Source organism: Melospiza georgiana, chromosome 2, assembly GCF_028018845.1.
Source record: "Melospiza georgiana isolate bMelGeo1 chromosome 2, bMelGeo1.pri, whole genome shotgun sequence".
In the NCBI taxonomy this organism is placed as follows: Eukaryota; Metazoa; Chordata; class Aves; order Passeriformes; family Passerellidae; genus Melospiza; species Melospiza georgiana.
This window is the reverse complement of record NC_080431.1, coordinates 32,401,319-32,407,318: the sequence shown is the minus strand read 5'-3', so window position 1 is coordinate 32,407,318 and position 6,000 is coordinate 32,401,319. Positions and strand designations below refer to the sequence as shown.

The window sequence follows — 6,000 nt, the reverse complement described above, 5'->3', positions numbered from 1 at the left end:
TGCAGCACCGCCCGCCCGCCGCTGCCCCCGTTGTTTTGCGGAGGAGACGCTCGGGCCCGTCCCGGAGGCGGGCCGGGCTCCAGGCACAGCCCCGCAGCCCCGGGCCCCGCGCTGCCGCTGCCCCTTCCCCGGCCCCGGCGGCGGCCGGACGGCGCGGGCTGCGGCGGGCGGGCCCGGCCCCGGGGCGGTGCGAGCGGCGCTCGGCCCCGGCAGGGAGGGGCCGGACCGCCCCTACGCGAGGAGCCGCCGCCGTCGCGGTCGCGGCGGGAGAGGTGACAAGCCGCCGCTGCGCGGAGCCGCCTCCGCCCGGCTGGGAGAAGCGGGTGCACCCGCGCTCCGCGCTCCGCTCCGAGGTAAGGCAGCCGCCCGCGCCGCCGCCAGCCCACCCCCGCTGCGGGGCGGCTGCGGGGCCGCGGCGCGGGGACAGCCCGTGTCCTCTGGCCGCGGGGCCGGGCCGCGCGGGGACGCGGCGGGTGCGCGGCGGCGGCGGGACTTCGGCGTGCCCGCGCCCCGGGCGGGAGTGGTGGCAGCGGTGCCGCCGGCCCCGGGGGAGCCTGGCGGCCGCGGCGGCCCGCGGCGCCTCCCTGCGCGGGGAGCTGCCGCCGCTGCCCGTCCCGCCGCACCTGGAGCCGCCGTTCCCCCGCTGCCGCCGCCGCCAAGGGCGCGGGAAGGCGCCCCGAGCCCCGCGCCCGTTCGGGTGCCCGCTGCCCCCGCCGCCCGCCTCCCCTTCGCTTCCCTGGGGCAGCCGCCGCGGCGTGGGACGGGGCGAGAGGCGGCGGGCGCTGCTGCCGGGCCGTCGCGTCTGGTTCAGCGGTGATTTATGGTTTTGTTAACTCAGCATTTGGCACGGCGTGCGAGCGGGGAGAGCGGCGAGCGGGAGTCATAACTTTGTGTTACTTCTGGAAGGGAAAGGGAAAGGGCCCCGTGGGGCCGTGGCCGCCCCAGCGGCTTCCTCCAAATCCTCCCTCCCCGCTCCATGCCCGCCCGCTCCATCCCTGCGCCGGGGGCTCGCTGCAGGCGGCGGGGAATAGCGCTGGGCAGGTTCGTGGGGCGAACACGACACGGGACTGCCACCCGTGAAGGTGAATGTGACAGAGGGGGAAAAAACTCAGAAATTAAATGTTTTTCTTACTCCTGGTTTTGTGTGGATACCCATATATTTATTCCTTGCACGCACATATTTGTCTGCATATGCACAGAATATGCACATGTATTTTTTGAACTGTGAGAACGTTGCCTATAGGCTTCTGTTTCCAGATGTTTTGTTTTCTGTTTCTTTTGGGCATATTTACATTTCTGCTGGGAGGGAAACAGACAACAGTAATGTGGCTGAATATGTATTTGAGCAGTAGCAAGGAATAACTTGTGTGCCTTTAATTCAGCTGCAGAGGATATCCATGTGGGATTAATATACTTAAGTGATCGTGTCACACTGACGTATCTTGTTCAGACTTGTAGATTTTTAAAGCAGTGTGGACTTGTAGGTAGTAGCGGAAGTGTAATTAATTTTAAACATGTGACTTGGCCTAGTGCTTATGATTTTAACGTGGTATTCGTACCTCGGTAAATATGCATAGATTTAGCCATCTGTCCTCTATTTTCCCTTCGTGTGTGCACGTACCACGCTGCACAAATGAAAAAGGTACCTGCGGTAAGCTTTAGGGCCAAATACATATTTCATCTCTTCTGGGAAATGCTCTAAAGTTACTCTCAAGGACTAGTGGAAAACGTCTTTCATACAGTTTCTGAGTATATTTAAAGTTAAAAAAATAGTTGCTCCGGCATCAATTATGTCAATTTGTAGCTTGTATTTGGCACGGATACTATTTGCATTCGTGGAGTACAGTTGATACTGCTGCTGGAAGGGATGTAGTTTTTCCCACTGTGGACAAGGCCCTTTTGTGCAGTGTAAACCTCATGCTTTTAGAGGATGCATGAACCTCTGGGTAGAGCCAGCCCTGTGGTTTCTCTCTCCAGTGGTAAGGTGATGGTGGGGTGCCAGCTCCAGTGGGGCTCGTTGGAGATCATAGCATCAGAACTTCTGCCACGGGCCGGAGCTCCCAGTCAGGGCATGCCAGTCCGGCACTTGCCATGGTTGCAGGCATGCGCTATGGCTTATCTGCATGGCAGTGAAATTTGGAATAGCAGTGGGCCACCCTGGTGATTTGTACAGTGTGGGGGTCTGTCTGTCTGTCCATGCAAGATAACCTGTGGGATGGTGCGTGTTTTCCTGCAGCTGAAGAGATGGGCTGTTCTGTTGTGGAATCCCTGCTGTCACCACAGGAGTGGTACCTGTCTGCATTGTGCACGTAGGTGGGTGGATGATATAACACGGGTCACTTCAACATACCTTCTCCTCTGGAACTTATCTCCTCTATATTTATGGCCCTCTCTCTGAAGAAATGGCCTGGGTTTAGTCAACAGCAACTCTGCCAAGATCTCTAATCTTTGGAATTGGCATGTTTGGGATTGTGATGCTGAAATCTTCATCTGAGCATCATTTTCTTAAATTTGGCTTTTATAGAATAACAGTTGTCATAAGAAGATTAAAAATAAAGTCTACTTGCTGCTAACACTTGGTGGGTGAAATTTTCATCTCTTATACTCCAGATGCTCTGCAGTTTCTCTGCTGGTACAGTCTCTAGAATTGTACTGTGCAGTACTGAATGCTTTTTCTCCTAACCTAGGGGTTCTTAAACTGTGGTAATACCTACCTTAGAAAAGTGGTACATGAATGCTGCCACCAATGGTGTGTGACTGTTTGGGGAACCTTCTCAGTCTTGCTTTTCCTTGGGTTATAAGCTTGGCTACAAGGCACTGGAAAAAGTTCCGTTAACTTTTTGTCCTGATTTATGGCAGGAAGAAAGAAAAAATGTATTAAATTGGTATTCCCATTGCTGCCTGATGGTGTTAGATTTTTTGCATCCTCTGGGTAGCTCTTGGAATCTCAGCAACACTACATGATTATTTTACTCCTTATGCTGCCAAGTAGAATTATATAGCCTAATTTATTTAGATTTGGCATGTTCTCACTGAAAGTCATTCCATGCTAGGTGAATGAACGGTTTTCTTGTTTATATTGCCTTCAGTCCCCACTCCCCTTTTAGTAGGGCCTCACAGGTCTTACTACAGCTCTACTTGAGGATTTCTGAATTTTGTTGAATCTGGCAATAAAAATAGAAATAAAGAACTATGAATCACATTAAACTTGTTATCAAAGAAGGTATTTTCATGCTGTCAGTTACCAGGGTAGAAATATCACTCCTCATGGCTCCAGTCAGTCCTACAATCACATTTACTGCTCTTCTATAAATTTTTTTCTGACAGTTTATTGTTAGCTCTCTGTGGCTGAAGTACTCAGGACAGATGTGAACACACTGCCTTCATCTTTGAAGAATTACAAAGTCTCCTAATTGGCTTCCAGATCACACTGTATCTTTCTTCATAACCCTCTATCATAATTCAGACTCTTCCATTCTACTTATTATTCCTTTCCAGATGTCTTTTAACAGTCGAATCTTTGCTGGATCACTTTTCCCCTGATGAATTTTATTTATTTTCTCAGAGGCACCTAAGAAATAAAATGACTGATGGATTATTCTTTTCCCCTCCCATTACCTTTCTTCAATATTCTCCCACGTTCATTTGCAAGTAGAGCTACTTAGAAAGTGTTCATTAAAATGTCATTGAAATGAAAGTCAAGGCAGAATGTTAATCAAAAATGCTTTTCAGTTTCACGTCACTCATTTCTCGTGAATAAACCTTCAAAAACAAAAACAATCTCTTTCTTTTCTACTGCTGATACTTTCTTTCCCTGTGCATTTTGCTGTCTTGATCATTGTGGTTGGATTATTTGTGGTAACTGCGTTTGACACAATCGATTGGCTTACGGCTTTAGAGAAACACAGTATCAAAACACTCAGCTGGCTTTGGAATAAAAATATATGGCTCAATCAACTACGGGTATGAGGAAAGAGTAGATCTCCTCAAAAATCGTGAAGTGCTGAAGAACTCAACAGTTTATCTTGCCGTGCAGCTGCGTGGCGCCACGTTGGGCTCGCGCTGGGTGACTGTCAGGGCTGTTCCTCTGCAGAGCCCAAGGCAGCCCTGCTGGGGCCTCGGGGAGCTGTAGGACACTGGGTAGATGTTTGAGCTCTGGGAGGATGCAGCCTGGAACATGGGGGGATGATGGTATCACGCCGTGTTCCTAGGGAAGGACACAACACGCTCCGGAGTAATCGGATTTCCTAGATTGGAAGGCTTCATGGGCTGCCCATGGGGACACAGATGACTCTTTGCCCAGATAGAGCTGAGACAGCAATGCTGTTATTGAGTAGTGTTTCAGTATGAAAGTATAATGTCAGTGTAAAGTCCAGAAATACTTCTGACCTATGACCAGCTGGGATCATGTATCTTAAAGCAACAAACCTAGGGTCTGTCTGTGGCTGCAAACTCTTGACAGGGCTTTCCTCTGTTCTCCACTGAATTCCAGGTTTAGGTTTAACTTCAGCTATTCCTCCTTGCTTGGATGGTGCTGCAGTTGTTTGTGCTGAATGTTAAATAGGTCTGTTGTGTTTTCACACTGGCAGAATTTGAGACTGTTGCTGGCTAATTCACCTGGTGGTTTTACACTGATGTTAAAAACTAGTGTATAGGGAATTGAGCTTAGTTGGTCTCTACAGGGGAAGGAAGAGGTGATGTGGAAGCACCTTTCTACTGCTGCCTGTTCTCCATTGCCCCTAGTTTATCTAGGAAGGACCTAAACTGCATTTTTGTGGGCCCTTTTGAGGTATCCCCCCTGGAGAGAGACAAATATTTCATGCCTGATGGTATCAAAAAGGAGGTCTGTGAGGCTGAGTTTATATCGCCCCATACCTCCTCTGAAAAGAGATAATTTGAAGTATGGGAAGGTCCATGTCCTTTCTATAGTTTGATGTCCCTGGTCTGTTCCATTGGGCTTACTGAAGTGAGCCAATAGTTGGTTTTGTTGCTTATCTTTTTCAGGAATGGGAGATTTGGCACTAACCAGTGGTTGCTCAGGATGGTATATCCACTGTGAGTTTCCTCGGCAGTGGTAGGACTGTTATGTTTTCAAGGAGGAAGAAGACTTCCAAGTATTTTGTTAGTGATTTCAGACTGGAAGGAGCATGGTTGAATTCTCAGGTCTCAGAGAAAAAAAAGACACGCTGTTTTAAGATTGGGTGATGTCTAAATGTGGTTGCCTTGAGCTGTGTAAGCTGGCTGTTGGTGGATATGGGCGAGGCACAGTTTTGTTTCCTGAGAGGGCTTTCCAACTGTGCACAAGGTTTCACAAAGGGGAGTATGTCCTTGCTGTGCAGTATGACTGTATGGATGTCACAAGCCTTGAGCATGGAAACCCTTAGCATAGGCTTTGATTATTGAGCATTTATTGGCCATTTCCTCATTTAAGAGTTTTTGTCCCATGCCTGTGGTGAGATACTGACAGATAACATCAAGGTGATTGTTGGGTATGTCACTGGAGCAGTGTTTGTCAGGAGTTGACTGTGGTTTTGATCATTGCTGATGTGTGGGCCTGAGCCCTCGGGCCCTTGCCCTGCTGCTGTTGATGAGATCTGCAAGATTTTGGAGTTTCTCAGTCCTTACTCTGCTTAGGCTTTCTCCGGTTCCTGGGAAGCTGGCCATGCTTTCACTTCCCTGAATGAGGCAATGCTCTTTGCATAACTGCAGTGGTGTTGTGCTATCCATAATGTTCAAGTTCTCTGTCAAGTGTCAACAATATGATCAGCTTTGCAGGTTGTTCCAGGTGGGGTCTGTGAAGGTGCCAAGAGGACTATGAGGAATTGGCTTTTCTGAAAAAACACCAGGTGATAAGGTTTGGGATTTCATCATGTTCAACCTTGTATCGAAGTATCTGCTGAAATTCTCAAGCTTTGTAATTCTGGGACATTCTACTACCTTCCATTGCAAGATATTAATGCTAGCCTTCCTAAAGCTGTTTCTTTATTGTAATCTTTGAGT

General features: G+C 49.4%; 1 protein-coding gene across 6 annotated transcripts in view; it reads left to right on the top strand.

Annotated features, from left to right (window-relative positions):
- Nucleotides 1–235: 235 nt before the first annotated feature.
- MBNL2 (muscleblind like splicing regulator 2) overlaps nt 236–6,000 on the top strand; it is a 106,968-nt gene continuing 101,203 nt past the window's right edge. For all 6 annotated transcript variants that reach the window (XM_058019123.1, XM_058019120.1, XM_058019121.1 and 3 more), the window contains exon 1: nt 236–353. The gene's annotated coding sequence lies outside the window, so the exon portion shown is untranslated. The remainder of the gene's footprint in view (nt 354–6,000) is intronic.